The sequence below is a fragment of the Pezoporus wallicus genome, unplaced genomic scaffold (assembly GCF_028554395.1).
Source record: "Pezoporus wallicus isolate ANWC-B61680 ecotype Strahan unplaced genomic scaffold, APGP_CSIRO_Pwel_v1 contig_6978, whole genome shotgun sequence".
NCBI classification, from domain to species: Eukaryota; Metazoa; Chordata; class Aves; order Psittaciformes; family Psittacidae; genus Pezoporus; species Pezoporus wallicus.
In genome coordinates this window covers 636,183-660,280 of record NW_026637190.1, presented here as the reverse complement: position 1 = coordinate 660,280, position 24,098 = coordinate 636,183, and the positions used below count along the sequence as shown (strand labels likewise).

General features: G+C 40.4%; 1 protein-coding gene and 1 non-coding gene across 3 annotated transcripts in view; both read left to right on the top strand.

Moving 5' to 3' along the window:
• Nucleotides 1–24,098, top strand: part of CELF2 (CUGBP Elav-like family member 2) — a 563,407-nt gene that overhangs the window by 258,302 nt on the left and 281,007 nt on the right. The gene's annotated exons all lie outside the window — the stretch shown is intronic.
• LOC130596331 (U5 spliceosomal RNA) lies at nt 23,501–23,614 on the top strand. Its single transcript, XR_008971503.1, has one exon. It is a non-coding gene; the product is annotated as a U5 spliceosomal RNA (small nuclear RNA).

Genomic DNA, 24,098 nt, shown 5'->3' with positions numbered 1-24,098 from the left:
GATTAGATGCGTTCCATAAAGCCAGGCACAAGGCCTGCAAACAGCAATTGGTGGCTGTTTTGTACTTTCTGAGGGTGCTGACTTGAGACTCCCCCTGTGAGATGATGCAGTTCTTCCCCTCTGTGCCTTGCCAATAGAAGCAAGGCAGCCCCTGAAGTTTCTCTGTGGTCAGCAGAAGACAACTGTGAGGCTCAAACTCAGTGTTTGGAGCAGTGTCTCATAGTGGTGCCATCATTCTCTTACCAGCAGTGATGTTTTGCCAGTTTGGAGCCACTGAGGACCTACCCCACTTTCTGTGTATGTCCTCCCAATGTGTTTTGCAAGTCGTGCCCTACGCAGCACTTCTTCAACAGCAAAGTGCCGGTGCGGCACTTCTCTTAGCTGGGCTATAATGGAAAATGTTTTTCATTGAGACCCTTGGAATTTTTAGAGCTTTCACGTCGTTTTCTGCAGGGAACATTTAAGCCTCAGCAAAGCCATGATGTTGTAGGGTTGGATGCAAATCATGTCTGCTTGCCATAATCTAATCTTAATGAATGTCCGTGGAGAAAGAAAGAGGGAAAGCAAGATATTAGGCTTCACCTTACACACATTAAAAAGAGAGAACTGACTTTCAGCCTTTTCTGGTTATTTTGCTTTTGAATTTTTAGATACTAATCTCACAATGGTTCACGTGCTTAATTTTGGGGAATAGCCCTGCTGGTACCAAAGTAACTGCATAAGTCAGTGAGATTTTAGCCATCGGTGTTCCTGCTTGCTCATTGCCGTGAAATGAATGTCACCTTATTTGATCCTGAGCTTGTCACTAAGGCTATATAGACAGCTCTACTTGATCAAGAAAGAAGAATATAAACATAACAACTTGGGTTGGTAGCATCCTCTTGAAACATGAATTGAGAATCAAAAAGTCAAAGTTTAACATAAGGGCCTAAATGGCTCCTAATGCAATTTAGATAGATGGTTTGGGTTAAATAAGAGTCCTGGAAGACTGCAGGTGCCACTGAGTTTGGTTCGAAGGGCAAGCGTGCTTTTCTGAACCAGGCTATTCATTCAAGCTTTTAAAAACTGGCTGTGACATTTAGGAAATTGATGAGGGCTTGTAGCTCAGGAGCCCATCTTTTAACTGGGTATTCAAAAGGTATTTTCTTTATTGATATATTCTACTGGGGGGTACAAATGCACCTGCACCGATGATCTTGTGAATGCCACAGAGACTGTCTTTTCTCAGTTGCTGGGAGCTTTCATTCCAGGATCGCATGGTGAAGTAAGCAGAAGTTCCTAAAAAGTTTAATTTAACAAAAATGAAATATTATTATTCATGTCACGAGTAATTGAATCCGCAGATGTTCTCATTCTGTATCAATGGCTGGGGACAATATGACTCTAGATAGACTGTGACAACATGAATTGATTTCTTTCTCGTTTTTTCCTTTTTTCTTTCTCTATTTTTTTAGTTTCTTTTTAAACCTGTGAAGCGACTGTGGAGTTTTTGGGTTGTTTTTTCAGCTGATTGCTTGGAACCAACACTACAGGCTGTGCAGCTGTAGAAAAGACCTTCTCATTTTCATTGAGAGTAAATAAAATAAAGTATTGCAGAAATAGCACTGCTTTTTTTTTCCTGGTCCTGCCCTTGCAGGAATAAACAGAGATAAAGCAATTGAATTTGGAACGGCGTTCTCAGGAAGAGATGGTTGCTGCTAACACCGAATATTCAGAATATAATAATAAAAGTAATCATGTTGCTAAAAAGCCACCTGTTACTTCCTTCAGTTTTTATCTAAAGGATAGAGTTCAGGTTTTTTGTTTCTGAATTTATAGCAGGGATGGGAAGCCCAGTTCCTTCAAATCCTTATTACGTGTGCACGATAGTAATTCCTTATTAAAGCTGAGTAGAGAAAGAAACGATGCTCGCTAACATTCCCAAAGCTGTAAAAGATGAATGTTTCCATGAAGGAGCAGAAGTAGAAAAACTTTAAAGTGCTTGTTAAGGCATGCACATGGAGTACATACAAGCAATAAGTCTGTTTTGCTGAACTGTGAAATTTCACTGAGTAATTTCTCTAATAACAGAACAGATATTGCACCTCTGACCCCAGAGGAGCTGCAGGCTCGGTGCAGCAGCCGGCCCTGGCATCAGCAGAAACTTGTGCAACCAAAGCACGGGCTGCGTGGTGGGAAGACAAGGAAAAAGGTGGTAGCAGAAGAAATGTGACATACAACTTGTAAATGTCCTGGCTGATTTGGGAAAATCAGAGAATGATTAATGGTGACGGTACTTTATTTATTGATTTCCCCCCCTCCGTGACCTATTCTTCGGTGGAGCTGCACAGCTGTGGCCGTAGCTGTGGGTTTGACAGCTACCTCCTAATTCCAAAGAAAGCACTCCATCCACTATGAACGTACAGCAGCAGAAATTTTTAATTGGCATTTTCATGTTAGCTTTCCCTTCTGGAAATGGTGCAGCGGTGATGCTTTTCCTTTGTGTCATGGAGAATGCCTGTGGAAATAACAGTTCAGTAGCTGGAGCAGGAAGGAAAAATAACCCCACAGTATCCCTCAGGATAATGCTGCACGTGCAGAGATGGGGAAAGAAATCATATAAGAAAAACATTCAGTTAAAGCAGCAACTTATATCTTCTATTTCAGAACTTGCAAGGTGAAAAAGAGTGATGTGGTTTAAAGGGGATATTGATTTGGCTGAGCTACGCGTGAACTCATGCTACAACCTCAGTGCTTCTCTGGTCTCTGAACCTCTTAGAATTAATGCAGGGGTTTTAGATTGCTTGAAGGTTCTTTTTCTGTAAAAACAGCGAGGCTGATGAATGGCAAGTACTGTGGGTGATTCAGAAATAAATAAATAAATACGTTACCTGAAGGACTGAGAGCAACTTTGTCAGCTGTACTTTCTTGCTGTGCTGCGTAGTTAGAGCAAGGTAGCGAGAGATTCTATCTCATTTCTTCTTCGTTCCATTTTACCTTGTGAGTGATTGACTTTCTTCAGCAGCTCCATCAGGTAACGTGACATAAATGGGAAATAGATTCCCATCGTGAGTTTGTCTCACAGTGCCAGGGTCATAACAGACATTCCCAGGTATTCATCCCTTTGAAGAAAATCAGGGCTCAGGCAGATGTTGGAAATCTGGCAGTCAAGTTTGGCTTGCTATTCTAATGCAGGTTTGAAAATGTTCGTCTTAAGTGGGTGATGCTTCATTAACTTGTGGGATGCTGTGGGGCCTTGGTGGTGAGTGCTGGGTAGTAGAAGATATGCAGCAGGAGCTGTTTATTATTTAAGGAGCTCTTAACACAGCAGCGTTCAGGGGGAAGCCAGTGGTTCATCTCTTCATCTGGTATTACGTAGCAGCTGCTTTGAAAGACAGGCTGGCAAAGTGGAGAAAAGGCAGCTATGTAAAGAAATATCTGCAGGAAAATCTTTTCAGCACCTACCCAAACCTCTTTTCACAGAAATCAAATGCTTTATACCCTTGTTTTCTATGGGGCTTAGGGCTTTTAAAACTCCTGATATTCTACTTTTTCAAGAGATACAGATGTCCAGTTTTCTTCTGACTTTTAGCTGTGATGATGATTTCTTTGGATGAACCAAAGACAAAAACTTGTTTCCTTTTGTAAATTCAATTTGGATTAACTTCATTCTCTGAGACAAGACACAGATTTAAGGAATTATAGCTAGAATTCACCAAAACAATGAGTAAGGAAATAAGGATTCCCAATTAATAAAGAAAAGCCTAAATTAATTTTTTTTTTTCCTGTTTGCCTGTATTCTGCATGCATCAAAGCTGGTCTCTTCTGACCTTCTAAAGGCTTACAAAATGAATGGTCTCTATATCTCTTATGGTGAAGCATCAAGTCTAATGTAAGAAAATCAAAATGTCCAAAGCAAAATGATACATAAAACAGAAGTCCAAAACCTCCACCAAATCCATCTTTGGTATTATTCTGCCTATGTAAGAACATCTCAGGGTAACTAAGAGACAGTTGCACACGATTTGCCTGTGCCAGTAATGCCAGCACAATGCTCATCATTGGATGCTTCTCTCACCATGGTTTTTAGTCTTCCATATATGCAGAAATGCTCAAAATGTGCTTTAAAAAAAAAAAAAATCTGCTCCAAACACCAGTCTCTTTTACTGGTATTTCCTGATTGAAAAAAGGGGCTTTTATCACATATCCCATATGTGCTTTATGGTGCTGAGACTTGATAACTGAGATATGATTTTATAATGAAAAATCCCCCAGGGAAGCGTGCAGATGTACTGTGGAAAGATACTGACACTTTGTGCTTTATTTGTAGGGAGGGTATGAAGAATTTCTCCCCTTCTTTTGAACAGACAAGAACATTAAAATGAAAAGTAATCTCGTGTCTCTTGTAAAACTCCTGAGATATAAGTCCAAGTGGTGGCTGAATGATGTCCACGTTAAAATGGTACTCCTCACCACATCAGCCTAAAATATGGAAAATATACCTGATCACTGATGGTATCGCTGCCTCCTTCCTTTCAACTAAATATGAAATGAAAATAAATCTGAAGCCTTTGGAATTTGAAGTGAGTCCTGCAGCTAAGGAAATTCAGCAAGATGCTAGTAAAGGGGGCTATTGATGCCATGCTCCATACAGGAAAGCTGTCTTGTGATTGAATGCAAATGTGACTTAGATATGTAAATCATATTCAAGATTTCATCAGTAAGCCTTTAATATATCTAGAAACTATCTTAAAGCATTTAAATAAAATGTTAATTGAAAGTATGGAATAGTGTTAGCAAGCTCTTTCAAAGAAAGCTTCAATTCAAGGCACGTAACAAGGAAGCAAGCGCTCTGATCTAGTCAAACAGAACCTCCCATGGTAAAAACCTATAATTGTTTTAAAGTTCTCTAAAAACCTACATCTCTGTTCTCATCTCATCCCACACACTGTGATATTCCTTATGTTCCTCACTCTCCTCTCTCAGAGCTGACTTTCTTTGTAGCCTTCTCCCACTCCCAGCGTGCTGCCTTCTCTCACCTCCTACGCATGGAGCTGCCTCCTGCTGCCCATACAACAAGCACTTTTCTACACACCCCAGCCCTTTCCTTTCCTTGAGCTTGTCTGTGCTGGATTCCCTACGAAGCCATCAGGATGTCTTACCCTGCACCAAAATCCAGAAGGTGAACTTTGTTTCCAAACTGAGGAAAATCTCAGTAATAAGCCAAGCTCTCTTCTGAGAGCAGTCATCAGATGGAGCAAATGGCTGATCTTTGTATTTAATGAAACCAAACCTATTCTAAAGAGTAAAGACAGAGGGGTTGAGCTAGACTGCAACCCTCTAGTGCTGATGGAAATGCCTTCACAAGCAGTAGGGCAGCAACGTTGACTTTAGTGGTTCAGCTTCAACCAGTTTGGGTTCAGTTCATCAACAAAAGCTTGATATTAGTCCTAAGAGCTAGAAGTGTGGGAGCACAGAAGCACGAGCATCTCTTGCCGCAGCTCTGGTTTTGATTGTCACTCCTTACCTCCTCATTAAGCAGAGGGATTTTGGAGGTATTTGCAGTTACCTTCCTATCTGCAGATGGTCTGCAACAGTGACAGCAGCTGTTCCAAAAGCAAGCATGAAGGGAGGTGTTGTCGCTTGTTTGCTATGTTTACAAATTTTTAACAAGACTACTATTTAAAGTATGTTCTTTTGTGACTGCGTGCAATATGTTATCATCTCAGTGCTGCTGGATTGATGGACATCAAAGGGATGCGTCACAGATAAATTTCTCTGCTTTGGAGTGGTTTCTTTTAGAGCCTGTGTAAATCTTGTAGTTTTGGGCAGAGGTTGCATGGATTAATACTATAACCTGTGACTTGTGCTCTCATGACTGGGGGGAAAGAAGGGCAGCCACATGATAGTGTTCAGCTGACAGGAGTTTACAGGAGAAGGCTGGGGAAGTGCCTGAATTCAGGAAACATGTAATTCTTCACTGAGAAGAGAAAAAATAAAGAGAAATAAAGCACATTTTAGTTTTGCATGTTGAGTGTGCTGTCGGTGACAGAGGAAAATACCAGCTTGGAATGGTTTTCATGGTCTTTTATAACAAATCACAGCAACCACAGACTGAAGGAGCTGAGAGGTGTGCTATGCCTTTGGGAGGCCATTGGAGGACTGGGATGCTCTCGCATGGCTCTCCCCACCTCTCCAAGCAGCAGCAACTCAGGCAGGCTGCGCTGCTTTAACTACGATGCCTCATGGCAAGACCAAAATGACAGACCTATGCTGGTGGGACTCAGCTCTTAACGGTGTCAGGACCATATCAACCCAAACCATACATGAGGGGTGAAAGCTAAGGTCCTGCCCAAGCTCTTCTAGTAGAAGCTTCTCAGTTTCTATGTGTCCTTTCTGCTGTGCTTTACATAAAATGGTTGCCTCTTAAGATGGTTGGGTTTTTGTTGCTTTGCACCTCAGCTGTGAATGGAGGTTTCTGTCTTTCTATAGGAAGTGTTCACAGGAAAAAGAAGGGGGGAATGCATGTAGTCAAAAATTTAAATATAAAATCTAAACATTTGGTAAGGAAGTGAAAATCCAAACAGCCTCATTTCCATTGGAAGCATGTTGAGTTTCCATGTGGTTCCCCACTCCTGTGACTCATTTGCTGGTGTTCGTGTTATTCCCACTTGGCTATGAAATACTTCCCCACCTTCTCAGGTGAAGGGATTCATCCCACAGTCCTTTACGGATCCATATTGAAGTGAGATGAATCATTCCTGTCTGTTTTCACTGTCGACTTGAAGGGTACCTACGCAACAGGGTTCCCATGGAAAAGTCCACAGTGGAGACAGGTGAAGTTAAGGGGGAAAAGTTTCACTGTTGTCTTTGCCATCATTTTAACGAGACTGGAATTGCATTCCTTGAAATGGCCCAGGGAGTGGGGAAGTGTCCCGCTGTGTGGTACCACTTGGTGAAGCACACAAGTTAGGCTGATGAATTGAAGGCTGTGGTAAAGTGAGGCTGTGTCGTGTGGTTTGGGGCATTAAAGGTTAATGGATGCATTTTGGCTAGTGAAATATCTTTCTGGGAGTAAGCGACTGCCATTTCTTGATGGTGCTTGCATGTTGGGAAGCAGAACTAGAAAAATGCATTTAAAAATTGCGCCTTTCAGACCTTGTGTAATCAGAGGTCAGTAAAATGTAAATGGGAGAAAAGGAGCTGATGTAGATGCTTTCAGCTTGTGTAGATTCGGTATGAACACACGGAAGTTCTACAGTGTAGGGCTCAAGGTTATACAGGAGTTCACTGAAAGGGGAAGGCGAGTTGTCTGGGGCTATTACCTGTTAGGGGAGGTAGAAGAAAAGATCATCATTCTCTGCAAAATCAAAAAGCCAGTATTCATTCACAGTACTGTTCCTGTACGAATTATAGCTTACAACCACTCCGTATAAGTTTTCCTGTCTCCTGCCATCCCCCTAACCTTTGAATACACCTGTGTAATCGAATCAGAGGGTACAGGTCTATCATGTACTTCTTAATACCCTTGGACAGATTGCTGTCTCGTTAGAAAGACCCGTCAAAGTACTGTAAGGTGCTAATAAGACTCTGGCTTTAAAAATGGATTGGCTGAGTGGAAAGTTTGGCAGGACCCCAGAATGAATATCTGGCCACAGGCTGGAATTATTGCTGTGCTAATCTGCTTGGTGTGTTCAGAGGATCTACTTGCATCTTGTGGAAGTGGGAGGTTTGGAAGCTGCTGACCCATGATGAGCTCCCATCTGTGGATCCAGCTTGCTACGATGATGTCTGGCTGGTGGCTGAAGAGTTTGCTGTTTTCTGCAGCTACAGTCCATGGGCCAGGGCATAGTTTATGAGTAGAGGCATATCCTGAATACGCCCAGCCCTAAACTGTACTTACATTTCACCAGGGTGATGTATGGGCTTTATGTAGCTCTGATTGCTGTGCTGAAGTGAGCTGTCAGAGCTTATCAACCTAACTTTATTTTTCTATGCATCCTTGGGAAAGGAAGCTTTGGATTTTAGAAAGGGAATGGCAAAGAGAGAGCTGACAAAAAATCAGAAACTGCACTTCACTGAGAAGTGACTGGGCACAGCTCTCTAAAATACAGAGTTTGCAGTTGCACAGAATTGATCTGGAAAAGATGCAAATTCCATCCAGAGCTAAATTCAGATTTAGATTTAAAATGCTACTCGCATGGGCGCCAACTAATACACTAGCCAAATTCACTCCATTATTAAGTTCAGAGACTATCAGGTGACCCCCATGAAATGTATTAACATAGCGTCAATAATGAATCTTTGAATAGGAAAGTGTGGAGGGAAATGTAAGCAGAGTTTGTAATATGGTACCGCACTTCCAGCCTGGCTTGTATCTCGTTTCACAAACCTTTATGTGATGGATCCATCTGTTCCCAGGAGATGAAAGCGTGTTGATGCCATTTTCATGGGAGAGTTTGTTTCTGGGTTGAAGCTTTCTGAAGTTGCCTGAGACTTGGTATTTGTTGCCTGGGGCTAGCTATTGCCAAGACGCTTAGCACAGCTAGCAGAGATTGCCTTCACAGGCTGGATGGGCCCTTTACTTATCTCTATCAAGGCTCATTAAAGCTTCAAATCTCTGAATGCACATTCGAAATTGAGTGACAGTAACTTCTGGGAAAGTTTTGTTGAAAAGCCTGGCATAACTGAGTAATTATAATATAGCAGTACTTCATATGCAACTTGATTGTCACAGCCTGTGTCAAGAGAACTCATAATTTCTGAAGGATAAGACCATATGTTCCAAAAAGAGCTTTCAGAATGTGGGATACTTGTTTTGCAAGTTTGGTTTTCTTTTTTTTTCCTCTTCATAAAAAAAAACAAACTGTTATGAAATAAGATTAAAAAAAATCCCCCACACTTAATTAAACTGATTCCCCAAGAAGGAGTCCCAAACCTCTTGGATAAGCATGTTCTAATAGCTGTGGTTTCTGGTTTACTTCTGGCTGTAGCTGAAACAAAATGTTGCAAGAGTAGTTGAAAGGACACGGTTATCCTAAATATAAATCTAAGAACATTTTTCTGCTTCCGGAGGCTAATGCAGTAGTTAAGGATCTCTTCATGCATGATGGCAATCACCTTGTTGGTTATAATTGGCCCCTAAACAAAGTATGGACAGGAGAGTCTATCAAATGCCCAGATTTGTGCGTAGCAATTGTAAATGTTACATGCTGTGGGTTACATCAGCATTGACTATAAATTCATCATTTTCCATTTTAAGCTGTATCTAATTCACCTGTATTGTCCTGAAAACTTCACACTTCTTGAACGTAATGTGGAAAGGTAGCTTGGGCATTGCTGGTGTCTAAAAGTCAGAATTGAACCTGAGCTGACATTTCCGAGGATGTAAGAATTATCCTGCTCCAACAGGAAGGAATAATAATGACTAACAAGATCTCAGTCTGCTTTTGGAGACCCTGAGTGTACACCACGGTCATATTTTTAGAGTACAATTTTATGTTCATCAGCAATAATATTCCAATAATGGGGTAGTGAAAACCAGCTAGAGTCAGATTGGTGGCTTGGGATATTTTTATTCCCAATAAGTGACATGCACACAGAGAGATGTGATTATTGTCCCAGGAGATTACAATATCATAGTCACAAGCACAAATTCATCAGCTCATTAAGGATATCCCTGTAAGATTTCCTGATGGATTTTTTCTGCATTTCATATTGAAGAAAGGTGCCATACAGCAATCAGTAAAACCTAGCCTTGCTAGGGAGAGATTTTTACTTACATTGTTGTAATAAAATGGGATAAAATCATTCTTGTAAATATTTTATTTTCCTAGCTGGGAAACAACTGCATCATCTTAGCCATGCATGCTCAACTTCTTAATGCTACTGTTAGCTTCCTTTAAATGAGGGTAGCATCATGTAAAGTCTACCAGAAAATTTCCCCATTTTAATTACTTGGAATACTCTAAATTATGTGTTTTACCTGTTTTCTTAACATTGCATATTTCAAACATCCTCTTATTACTGTGTTCCTAGTCGATACTTACATGGTAAGTGGCAGATACCACCACTGAAAAGAGCTATGTAGATTTGACATTTGTTAAGCTTGTAACTTTTCCTGATCCATGATTCACATGGAGTTGTGAACTGAGGTGTTAGATTAATCCTAAACAACACGTTGTAGCTGCATGTTAGTATCAACCATGTAGATGTCCTCATCTAGACTGGCCATTGCGTGGTGAGTAGAGAAAAACAGGCACTTTCCAAGGAGACTTTTCCAAAGTAGGTATTTAAATAGGTTGTATGGAGTGCTTCGTACTCAATGTGGAAAAATAGGTGTTGCTACACAGGGAGTCAGAATTAGTGGTTGAGGTGTGAACGCCTTCTCTGAAGAGGTCTAGAGAGCCTAAAGTCATGAGAAATGGATTCTACCAGCTTGCCACTTTATGGGGAGGGAAAAAGGAAATGCTTCCATAAATCCTTTCCATTATGCTGTCTCATGGAATAACTTCTAATGGACTGACAGATGCTAAAAAGATCACCCATTTTCCATGATCTGTCAAGTTAATTAGACAGATTCTGCCTATATTCTTTTTATGTTCCAAATCCCCGTGATCTGGTCGGGTGAGTTTTGGCTGACCAGCTTGCACTGTCTGCAGCAAAACATCTTGTCTGTAAAGGCTTCACTGACTGGTGTTAAGAAGTAAGCTAATTCTGTGGCATATAGCCTCCATCGAGCAGCTTTCTCGTAAATGCTAATGAGTAAGTAGCAAGAGGTGTTCCAGACGTGATGTGAGCTGCCTCCACTTAACGAAATACCCACCTTTCTCCTAGTTTTAGCTTGTCCCAGTCTTCATTTCCTAATGTAGGCAAACCACAAGAGAACTGTTTAGCTAATGAATGATTGAAAAGTATGAACTCTGAATTCAGTAAGTCAAGAAGAAAACAAACATAAAACCCCACAGAGATAACAAAATGTATGCTTAAATGCATCATTCAATTACTCTGCTCACTCTTTGCTTCCCATTACACTCTCCTTTGTCAGTACACGGTGCATCTAAATGGCAATCTCTTTGTGACAAACTTTTCTTCATGCTTTTACCTGCTGGTGCAGAACACTGTTGGTACTTTGCAAATATCAAACAGTAAAAAGAATTGATTGCAAGCAACACATGAATTGCATGATAGTTAGTGAAGCTTCTCAGAATTTTCCCTAGCCAGTACTAAGGTGGCCACCAAAGCTTACAGATTTGGGCAGCACTGATCTTTATGAATGAGAAGGGCAATTTCAGGTCAACTACTGTTAGAAGACTGTAACTCCCCAAGTCACCAAGGGCCATACAAGCCACAGAAGGATTGTGATCAATATGGCATTTTTCTTTGTTTTTTTCTCTCAGGATAAGTCAGCCAGGAATCATATTGCCATTACATGCTTAAAACTGTTTGTCCCCGAGGATGTAAGTTTATCAGGTTTTGTGCTCAAGCTTTTCTTTCTTGAATGTTCCTAGAAAGTGGGTTCATCAACCTGCCACAATTGGAGCAAAGCAGCTTTTCTTGCTCAGAGGCTACCCTTACCACAGAAACCAGAAGTTCCCTTGCCTCAAAGAACAGAGCCAACTGCTTTGTGTTGCACCAGGTCTCTTTAACTGCCTATAATAGGAGTGAGTCAAAGGCAGAGCTAACATTTGTATTATTAGGCTGCATGGCATTAATGTTTCTTGGGAGCTCAAGATACACATTTTCAGTGTACTAGCATCTGAAAATGATTGTATGATTCTCCAGGGCCTTTGCTTGGATATTGCAAGCAGCTGTTAGGAAAAAAAAATAGAAAGGAAAATGGATAGTGGTATTGATGAGTCCCATCATAAAAAGATAAAACAAAAATGTCATTACCTTTGCATTGCTGTGTATCTTAAGATGATGAAATGCGACAGTTATTATGGAAGAAATGGTCTTTTTTGCATCCTCCAGCTATAGTCTGTTGCATGCGATTAACACTAGAGTCTTTACTAATTAGCTTTTATGGTCAAACAGTTTTCATGAAGTTGATTTCAAAGAAATAAAAATTAAACTCCTTACAGCTCTGAAAGATAGAATTATGGAATATGAATGCATAGATAATCTTTACAAGCTAGAGGAAAATTATCATTCAGCAACAAAAGCTATATAAAAAGACCCAGTAATATCTCAGGTACTGCAAAATAGTGTGTGTGGCTAAGTGGTGACCCTAGGATTTTATAAATACAGTCTAAGTAGGGTGGGGGGATATACACGATTATCTGATGAAACTTTACATACTGATGCTGTGAATGCAGGTGGTATAGAACTGAAAAGAGCAGGATGCAAAACTTCCTAGAATCAGAGCGGTTTGAGTTGGAAAGGACCTTAAGGTCATCTTGTTCCAACCTCCTACCATGGGCAGGGACACAGGTTGCTCAAGGCCTTGTCCCCTTTACTCCTCCTTGCAAGATTAAAAAATACAAGATTGGGATGTGGTCGACAAATTTATCCCATTGGAAGAACTGCCACAAACCAAAATGAGTAATTTCCTGCTCCATCATTTTGCTCCTTAGCTTTTCTTTGCATTGTTTTCTTAGTTTGTCATACCTTCTAATAAAACACTGCTTCAACTGACTTCATCCCACAGTGTTGCACTGCATCTTCTATTTGTAAGTGGAGTGACGAAAGAGCTTTTCAAAGATGCATACATTGAAATGAGGTGTTTCTTTTCCAAGCTGAACTTCCTTCATTCGCCTGTGTGTTTGTGCAGATAAGCTTTACTGAACTGTGGTCCAGGAAATATCCTCTCCTCAGTGAGCATGTAGCAATTACATTTCACAGAAGGAAGGGGAAGCGCTGGATTTAGTACAGTTTTCAAAACAACTTAGTTTTATAGCAGAAAAAAAACCCCAACAGACAACATTTAAGCATTTAGGGGCTTTTATCCCAGTCACTACTGGTACATTTCTGGCTCCCAGAAGATTTAGTGACCCAAGTACTTTTGAAAAATCTATCTTTTGCTCACTGAATCTCATAGATAAATCACAACCATTTAATCTTTTCATAGAAGAAAGGGGAGGTCTTAACTTTTGAGGGGACTACATTTGGAATCAGGAGTGGACAGCGGAGACAAACTCACCAAACTTCAGAAAGGCTAGATGTCATAATTAGTTTCATTAAATTTGCCACATTTCTGTATCATTAAACCCTTCAGCATATGGCAACTTTATGTCAAAGAGATTCTTAGACGGTTATTACATATTAAAGATAAACACAAAAGAAGTTGTTCTCATAGGCTGGCTTTTTCTCAGTGTGATTTCATAGGAAGGCTTTATTGTTCCAGTTGTATTGTGGATCCCTTCAACAGAGATTTTTGCAGTTCTGATATGGTTTACGTACCTCAGATTGCCCAAACACTGTTTTCTTTGGTCCCATTGTTAACATTAGCTTCTGTCCTAGGCTAGATTATTCCAGCTCTTAGAACATGAAGTAGCACAGGATGACCATGAGAGACTTTGATTTGAATATTGTCCTCTTGTGACAGGATTTTGGGAGGGTTTGTTGCTTTTAATATGGTTTGGGTTTTTTTGGAGGGGGAGGAAGGGAGAGGTTGTACCTAGGTATACAAATTCCCAGTATTATTGTTAAAAATAAATACATATACAATTGTAGAATCTTACCTGTTCAGAGGAGCATCAGACTGAAGGAATTGGAAGCAATTAGGTATATATAGACAATTCATGTTTTTAGAGTGTCTTACAAGCTCCATTTTAAGCCAGGTGGATTGTCTCTCAGGATGAGGTGATCTCCACAGCATCATCCACTGCTGAGATCTTGGCTTCCGTTTTTGACCACTGCAGATGTAGGCCAAATAAATGTAAAACTTGCCTTGATTTTGAGATGCACCTTCTACCCTAGAGGTACACTGATGGCTGTCAGTTTGTATTCAGGATTTGTATTTTGGTGAGGCACTGGAATGGGTTGCCCAGGGAAGTTGTGAATGCTCCATCCCTGGCAGTGTTCAAGGCCAGGTTGGACAGAGCCTTGGTTGAGATGGTTCAGTGTGAGGTGTCCCTGCCCGTGGCAGGGGGTTTGGAACTGGATGATCTTAAAGGTCCTTTCCAACCCTAACTATTCTATGATTCAATGACATCACTATCCAGTAATAAACACCTCCAGTACTATGCCAAATTAAAGGACTTGAAGCCTTGGAAATGCCACAAGGAGTTAAATTATGAAATGGCCCAGGTGCACTCCATTAATAAAAGAAAAAAAAGCCCACCGGTATTTCAAGTGTTTGGAGAAGTTTCTTTAGTGGCTGTAAAATAGGTTCCATTGCTCAAGAGTCTTAATACACGAAAAAGAGCTGGTCCCATTATATCATTGAGAGAATCCACTTCTTATTTACAAGTTAGGATTAATTTTGCTGCGGCTTAAATGCTATAAACCCCTGTTGTGTGGCAGAGACTGTGACATTCTGTTACAGGTTAATTTCTTTCCTTGCAAATTAGAAAATAGTGTGACTTGCAAAACAGGGGGGAGAGAAAAGGGAAATATGCCAGCAGCTGAGCTTAGACTTCTTTGCCTTTTGGCTTCTTTCATTTTCTAGTCTGCTGCACTTCTTCTTTCAGTGATTTGGATGCTGGATGCCAATTTAAATTTCCAGTGCATTTAGCGTCCTACAATACCAGGGGATTGCAAAGAGAACCAAGAATGTAGACGGCACAAAAAAAAAAAAAGGATGAAGTATTTTTTCCTCCACAGTCCTTTTTATCTTTTTATTTCTGTGTGATGGCAGTGATAACAGGATCTGGTAAACTACAGCCACAGAAAGCCGGGAGCGTGTTTGTTTTGCAAAGGTGTGTTTAGAACAGGAACTAGACTGGGCTCGCTCGCTCACAATCTGTAGAGGGCTCTTTCACAGATCAACAGACTATAAGATTGCTTTCCTGAATATGAGCCATTGATGGACCCATACAGGCTACTAAGAGTCATGTAAGAGTCTTTTATCCTGTCTCAGCAGGGACATCTTCCCCATGGGCTTCAAGAGAGAGTGTTTTCCTAGCAGCGGATTTAATGGGGGTAGAGAGGGGATGGGAGGAAGATTAATGTTTGTGCCAGTTCCCCACAAGTTCACAGAAAATACTGGCTGGAGCAGGAGTGGCCCTGACTCCTGTCATGCTCCAGCCTTTTCTGTGTACTCAGAGTGGCATGTTTTTAATCAAATGTGAAATACAGCTTTAGCAGGTCGAATGGATTAGCCTTCCTTGTAAGTAACTCTGCCTGCTTCAGTCAAGAGTGCAACTTGTATTTTTAAACTGTTTCACACCTAAGGCTGTCGCCTTTAGCTTACATCAGTTTAATGTGTATTTGGAGGTTTAATTGTTAAAGGTGGCAACTATTTTAATAACCTTATCCAGTTGAGTTTCAAAGCATGTTCAGTGACGACAGCAAGGTAAGGAACTTCTCATCTGGTCTGTCATAAAAGCTTGGAAATCATAGAATCATAGAATAGTTAGGGTTGGAAAGGACCTTAAGATCATCTAGTTCCAACCCCCCTGCCATGGGCATGGACACCTCACACTTAAACCATATCACCCAAGGCCTCATCCAACCTGGTCTTGAACACTGTCAGGGATGGAGCATTCACAACCTCCCTGGGCAACCCATTCCAGTGCCTCACCACCCTCGCAGGAAAGAATTTCCTCCTTAGATCCAATCTAAACTCCCCTTGTTTAAGTTTTAACCCGTTACCCCTTGTCCTGTCACTACAGTCCCTAATGAAGAGTCCCTCCCCAGCATCCCTATAGGCCCCCTTCAGATACTGGAAGGCTGCTACAAACAGGAAGTGATCTGTTCCTTTTTTAATACCATATCAAAATTACAGCACTTGTAAATATTTGAGTTTTCCTTGCTTTGGGCTTTCAAATCTGCCTACATTTAGAGAGTTAATATCCTTGTATTCAAAAGCTGGAAAATCTGTTCATGACAGTGTACATAACTGATTTCCTTCCTCTAACGCTTGTTGTTATTTATCAGCATCTCATCAGTCTCCTGATCTTACACAGCGTTGAAGCTATCAAAGAACGGGGGGGATTTTCACCTACCTTATTTCTGGGCCTCTGAATCAGCCGAGCCTCTAATAAAGTTAGGCTGTTCATATCAAACCATCCCTTATCAGTAATGCACTTTGAAAGCTGTTCTATCTGGTTAAATCCCAGTGAAATAATAGACCTCGTACCTGTCACATCCTCAGGCTGCTGTAAAGCGTTGTTGCTTCACTAAAATAAAGAGTTCAGGTGATTTCCGTGCGCCAAGAAATTGATGTCAATACTGGAGATAATTTTAAAAACAGCTTGATTTTCAGAGTACCTGAAGGTTCTAGATATTAATCACTGCCATATTTCAGTGCCAGGCATGGTATGAAATCATTCTCAATTTTTCTTGCAACACAGACTTCAAAAAACTTGAATTTTTCTTTTTAGTACTATTTGTAATTGGCATTTACATTTCAGAGCTGTGTTTCAATGTGTTGTTTAGACAAGCTTCCAGGAACTTGTTCATTTTACTAAGTCCGGTTATCAAAAAGGAAGGTTTCAAAAAAGTAAGATTTCAAAAAAGGACATGGAACTGTTGGAACGAGTCCAGAGGAGGCCACGAGGATGCTCAGGGGCTGGAGCACCTCCTGTATGAAGACAGGCTGAGGAAGTTGGGGCTGTTCAGCCTGGGGAAGAGAAGCTGTGTGGAGACCTCATAGCAGCCTTCCAGTATCTGAACGGGGCCTATAGGGATGCTGGGGAGGGACTCTTCATTAGGGACTGTAGTGATAGGACAAGGGGTGATGGGTTAAAACTTAAACAGGGGGAGTTTAGATTGGATATAAGGAGGAAATTCTTTCCTGTGAGGGTGATGAGGCACTGGAATGGGTTGCCCAGGGAGGTTGTGAATGCTCCATCCCTGGCAGTGTTCAAGGCCAGGCTGGATGAAGCTTTGGGTGAGATGGTTTAGTGTGAGGTGTCCTTGCCCATGGACTAGATGATCTTAAGGTCCTTTCCAACCCTAACTATTCTATGATTCTGTGAATCAAACCTCAAAACTTTTAAAGCTGTCTTTATGGGAATTTATGCGATTAGAAGCCTAAGGAGAGACAGGAAAATAAAAGTTCATCTGAAAAGTCATGGGCTCAAGCAGGTCTCTGCCAATACTCTTACGACAAGTTTAATTCAATTTGCATAGAACTAGATAGGAAATGTTAACATAAAGTAGAAACCAACATTGACTTCTCTGAAGAGCTTATCATAGATGACTACCTTCCAATCGTTGTTGTCATGTTGGATTCTTCCTTCTATGCTGCAACACCCAGCAATGTAAGTGCAGACAGCAAAAACTCCAGCAGTCAAGATACTCTGTAAAATTTCAGACAACAGAGAACAGGATATCGTAATAGCTTGATCATACACCACTGGGTTAAAAATGTGAGACATAGTCCTTTGATTTCTATGGGGATCATCTTCCAGTCATTCAGTGTAATAAAATTCATTAGTTACCAGAATAGATTTCACAGGATCATAGAATGGTTTGGGTTTTAATGGACCTTAAGATCATCCAGCCTCGTGCCATGGGCAGGGACACCTCACACTAAACCATGTCACCCAAGACTCCGTCCAGTGAACACTGCCAGCGATGAAGCATTCACAACTTCCTTGGGCACCCTGTGCCAGTGTCTCCCCACCCTCACAGTAAAGAACTTCCTTATATCTAACCTGAAATTCCCCTGTTTAAGTCTGTATATTAAGGTTTATATATTTTCATTTAAAAAAAAATAACAATAATAAGCTGTGAGGCCCCGTAGTACTTCAAAAGTTGTGGGAACAAGATCTTCTGGTTCGTATTCCCAAAGCCTTGCCCATTCCAATCTCTTTCCTATTCCACTGCCTGCCTGTCCATTAAGTAGGAACAAAACTCAAAGGGTGCCTGGTGTGTTTTGTACTTTTTTTTTTTCTTTCTTAATTTGAATGTTGGTTCAAGGCCATGTTTCAGCAAAGCGTGTCAGCAGTTGTTTAAGTCTCGCTGGATCAAGAGATGAGCGCAGTGTTTTGAGAGAGCAAGGCCTCTGAAGTTCTGCAAAAACACTACATCCTCAGTATAAATAATATCTCTTGTTTTATCTGATCAGGGATGGGCTATGCTGTTTTTGCTTTCTAAAGCAAGTGCCTTCATTTATCACCATCCAGGGACCTATTTGGATAGTCAGTGGACAGAAAATAAGGCATGAATCTGTTGGCAAAATCATTTGGCTTGTGTAGTCCTGTCTAAATATAACTCCCTGATCAAAGCGCAGAGTGTCTTTTGTAAGTCCTATCCAAAACGGGTATTAGATGAAGAATATACAGAAGCCTTCAGATTTTTGACGATGCCTTTTCAAAGGCTTGCCATTCTGACTGTGGCATCATGTGATGCTGTTTGAACTGAGCATTTTGCCTTCAACTTCTTTTTCCTTACATTTGTGCCACTCTACAGAGATAATTGTGTACACAGCTAAAAAAAAATATATATATGTATAATAATTTGAAAATTCAGTTAAAATGCTGGGGATTTTTGAAGACTGCTGGAGAAAAACGGTTGCAGTGTTCTGTCTTAGAAGTGTTTTATTTATTTATAGCAACTTATGGACATAAATAAGCATAAATTGTTGCAGGGTTTTGTAGTACATTCATAGGCATAAGGGTCCTTGCAGCTGAAATGGTATCCTTCTGAAATGACACTGAATAAAAGCTGGGTTTGATTTAGCTACTAACTAGATTTACTAACTGGTTTATCAGTGTCTTTCAGGTGACTTTTCCTGTTTTGGGAAGAGATGCAGGTGTAGGTTTAAGAAGAATATGACTAAACCCTGGTGACCCTTTACCAATTATTAATTGAGCACTGAGGTTTGATTGCATTGCTGTTCCAGAGCTGTGGTTTTACAGAACAAAACTGTTAGCTGTTCTGGGGGCGCTGGTACAGGAGAGAGGGATGTGCAGGGACTCAAGGCTTTCCTTGAGCACATGCTGTAAGAGTGGAGGCCGGGGAGAGAAAGTTGTTGTTTTTGTAGAGCTGCCACAAACAGTGCTAATTAATACACTGATTTTACAAGTGATGGAAGGGACCTATACAGACAGAATTAATTATTAAAATCTCTTTCTTCAAAACACTGTTTCTAAGGTTCTTTGCATGATTATAATATGAACCTGCCCTACAAAGGAGTCACAGATCTAAGATCAGATTCAGACAAGAGTCGTGTGCTTTATCAAGAGTTTGAAGATGAATGTACACACACATCTGGTGAAATTAGGGAGTCTGGTTTGGAGAGATGCTGTCAGCATCAAAGCCAGGGGAGTGCAACATAGCGAGTGAAGTCAGCAAGCATCAGGGGAAAATAAGACTTTACTAAGTCAGTCCCAATATATGGGGCTGCTCCCTGGCTTTCAAGTTTTTAATGTATTAAGTTTCTTGATAGTTTCATGAACTTTATTGTGGGTTTTTCTTCAGAATGCAGAGAGGAACATAATGAGCAAATGCAGCTGTGATTATGCTGGAATCACACTCTCTTGGTGCTGGATTTTCTCCTAAACTCCCTGCAATAATCTGCAGTAGCTACTCTGTAGTGAGCTGGGTTGTTGGGGTTTTTTTTCAGCTATCTAATTGGGGTTCATGCTTCAGGGACCTATTTCTAGAGTTACGGTGAATATCAGACCTTGCAGTGGAGAAGGGTTTGTAGCAGATCAAAGGCCAAATTGTTATTTCTTATGCTGGTTTTATTCTTAGCCCTGCATAGTGATGCTCCTCATGTCTGGAGCACAGATAAAAATGAGATATTGATGACTTTCAGACTCCAAAAGCCTTTTGCTCGTCTAGAATACAATTATATAAGTGGCAGTAAGTGATGCCTGAATGAGACTAATATAGGCTGCCTTGATCCTCATTGCTACAGGTAGGAGTGAGAAGGTCTAGGAATGGCTACTGGAAGTATTAAGCAATTGAAGTTGGTAGTAAAAAGGGGAGACTGGTTGTTTCTTTTTTTTCCCCTTTAACTTCATGAAAATCTGAAGTAATGAGTAGCTGCATTATATAAACCATCAGGTGTGATGATGCATTACCTATATTATTTCATTCAAGAGTAGCTTTGAAAGATCTAATGCAGCTTCCCAACCTCATTTGAAGCAATTAGAGAATATTTAATAATAGAATTCTCTCTTTACAGCCTCAACATTTCGATCCATCTAAATTAATAAAATTAAAAGGAGAGTTTGCGTAATTTGAAAGCAATTTAGTCTACCAAATAACAGTGCACAGAAGGAGGCTCAGCCTCCACTGATAGTTACGTCTTTCTACTGGTTAAGTTTTGGGGCAGAATCTGTTCTTGGTTTTATACCTCCATAAACTGACAATGATTTCATTAGTGCCACTGCACTTAATCTGTGTAATTCAAGTAAGAACTGAGACCCTGGAGGTTGAAAAGCACAATGTCAAATTGCAATAACTATGAAGTCAATTGCTGTATAATTTCCCTTAGGTTTCATGGACAGTGAAGTCTCTGGATACCTGGATAGACTTTGAATAACTAGGGGAATGTCAATTCATGGATTTGTGTTGAGGAACTGAGCTTTCAGGGAGGATGTTTGTTCAGTTGGGGCTTTTTTTTTCCAGAGAAGGTGAAAATATTACATTGATTACACTGATGTAATTGATGTGTGGCAGCCCATTTACTGCAAAATAAAACATGTCAGAAGAAAAAAGACTTACTTGAAAGTACAGTATTAAAACCTGTTGAACTTAAGTGAATCCATTGAATTTCATTGTGAAGAATCACTTGCTTGAAAAGTTACCTAAACTGACACTAACTGTGTGCTGGGAAATGAAGCAACAGAACGAAATTCTGATCTCATTTATACTGATATAATTAAGGAAGATTGTAGGCACTTTGGTCTTTGAGGTGATTCTTGTGCATGAGTAGGGCCAATGGGGGCTATAATAATAAAACTGATATACCTGAGAAAATCACTGGCACTGGTGTAAAGCTGCTTTATGGGTAAGAGAAAAGCTGGTCAGCAGATAAAACATCCACAATACATTTTTCTCAGGGGGTTGTTCACATAACACACACATGAGTGTGGGAATGAGAAGGGTGATTATCTTTTACATTAAAGTCTTGTTATGTCCCCATGGAATATAAAGCAGCTATGGGAAAGAATTTACACCTATGTTCAGTGTCCTGCACATGGTGTCTGAAACATAGAGAGAATATGTGTGTGAATGGGGAGAAAGGCCCATATAGAATATATCTCAGCCCTGAAAAGGTTTTTTTTTGCTTTGCAAAGCTCGTAAGAAAGCTTGAGCATGGGACTTTTTCCATGCGACCCCCAGATTGCTCTCATGCACTTCCTAGGAGCAAGTATATTCAAGGCAACATGAAATGAAATCCAGTAGCCTTGTCCACACCGCAGATGGAGGCGGGAAGGTGGCCTCCCTTTCTTCTTGCAAGCCATTCAGCTCTGCAAAGAGAAATCTGGGGTATTGAGCTACCAGCTGTCCCTGCCGCAGGTGCGTCTGAGGATGCTGCGGGGGAAGGATTCAGACTGGGGCCAGGCAACGTGGATCAGAATATCTGCTGTGAACGCTTGTGTGAGCCTTGTAGGGCAGCTGATGTCACTGGTCCATTTTTGCTTTGGTGCCTGTTGGGGCTCTATGGAAAATCCCATTCATTATCTTACAGAAAAAATAGATCAGGATATGTCTGCAGCTCATCTATCCAGAGCAGCATTCTGATAGCCATTTCATCTCTACGTCCTTTTCTTGTTTCTCCTTTACTAAAAAATAAAAAATTAAAACATATTTTAAATACATTTATATCTATAAATATATGGAAATTTATATTTTTTAAGTGCGGCAACTGTGCGGTGCATCATTCCTGTGCGACTCTTTTGAAGCGCCCGGTATTTCAGAAGTATTCACTAATTAGGGCTGCCCAACTGGGCCTCATTTTTCAGATCTTCTGAGTGTTTGTTGCTCTCATTGATCTTTAACAGGAGTGGACGGTCAGAGCATCTGAAAATCCGTGAGGCAGGCAGATGAATGTTGATGAACCAGAGGGAGAGCGTGGAAAGAAAATGCTTTGTTTGATATTGCTAATTGTTTTGTTTTGGCAATTAAGTATTTTTTGAAGCAAGTGATTGATTTGGTGAGAGATGAAAAGGGATTAAGTGTGACCCACTGAAACTCGTTTCTAGCCCTAGCTGCTTATTATGAAATTAGTTTTTGTTTCAGAATAAAACACACAGACAGACTTGGTGGTATGGAAACTATCAATTAGCTGGATATACAGAGAAATCCCTTTCTGTAAGATGTCATCTTCTTATGTGACAATCTTCTAAATATATTCTTTTGAGAGTTTTAATTATTTGGTGATTTTGTTTTTTAAAGCAGTGATAAGGAAAATAAATCGATGGTGCTGGAAAACAACTGAAAATACTTATTTACTCTTTTATTTCCCCAAAACATATCCAGAATAAATTCTTTTGGCAATTTTAAAATAATGCTGCTGGTTTGGTCAAGGAGCATAACCCTCTGTCAAGAGTTGTTTTATACTGTTATCATGAAGTATTGATTTTAGTGCCTTTGAGTTAAAGTAATAATAATACCATGTTGTTTGCTTCATTTTTTTCCCCGTCTGAGGAGCTGGGAATTATTATGAACTTAGGTGGTGGGTACAGACTCAAGCAGGAAAGTGTTCGTGTTACTGTGCTTATCAGATGCACAGACATTACATAGAATGAGCTTAAGAAGACTCTGTGGTGTTTGGGACACCTTTGTTTTCAGAACTTTATCTGCAGTAAATGCCTTGTTGAAACTCGATCTCACGTACCTCCAATGATTTGGGACCTAATTTTCCACACAAAACAGAAGTCAATGAAAAACTCAGATCTTAAAAAGTATTTGCTTTAAAGCAACAATGGGGCTTCCCACATACTTAAAACACAGGAGTATGGCAAAAAAAATACCTAGGATGCCCCAAATTTTGGTTATGTTCTTAGAAACACGAGTGGATTTCACAGAGGGCTCGGCATGGCTGGTGTAGCCCCTTCCACAAGGATGATCCTTGGTCATCCTTGGGTGCCCAGCCAGCCAACCTCCAGCTCCACCTCTGTTGCTCTGTGGGTAATTTGTCTTTGTAGCTGCAGCTCTCAGTGCAGAGATGAGCATCTGAAGAGGACATACAGAAGGAGGCAAAGAAGAAAGAATAGAGAGGAAGAGAATGCGGCTCTTAACAGTACAGCTTGATTTGATGTTTTGCCTGAATCTTCACAAGTGTAAATATTTGAGTGCAGTTTTGGTGCTTTTTTTATTCTCCTTCAGGTAAAGTATTTGTTTACATAGCATAACATTTCCTCCTTCCTCTCTTCTGTTCTTACACTCCACGAGTGAAAATCTGCAGCGTTTTTTTTTGGCAAGGGTTTAAAGATAATGGCACGATGAGCGCGAACGCTGCTTTTTCTTGAGATTGTATAAATCATTCTCCTTTTACTAAAGGTTCCCATGGAGAGGGGCATTTGAGCTTTGACCCATTTTTTTTGCAGCCTCACCCCAGTGAGATTCCAAACAGACCTGGAAAAACTTGGTTAACAAAACCATTACATTTCTAACGTGAACATCCAAGTTTCAAATTCTTGCTCAGGTGAGACCTTCCTTACACAGTGGAGGGCAATTTAAGAGTTAATGCTGGAAATCTTGCCCTTGACAAGAATAATTAGCGCAAGAGTTCTCTTCGCAAGGAGAAAAACATGGATCACATTCGTTATTTACTGTTTCATCCAGGCACCATTGCCTCCAGCACGTGGTATTACACATGCTCATGGAAGGAGGGTTTGAATTCAGAAGAGTTTACCTTCTTTTTGACAGCTTTTTTGGAAATGAGAGGGACTCTACCATAGGTTTCTATTTAAGTTGTTTATTTAGAGGGTGGCAACAAACAACTAAACATATGTTCTTTCAGTTGTATAGAGGTAGAGACATTTGGTTATAAAGCTTAGCTATATGAAGGTTGCTTTTAAATGCCATAAAAGAAACAAAAAATTAGC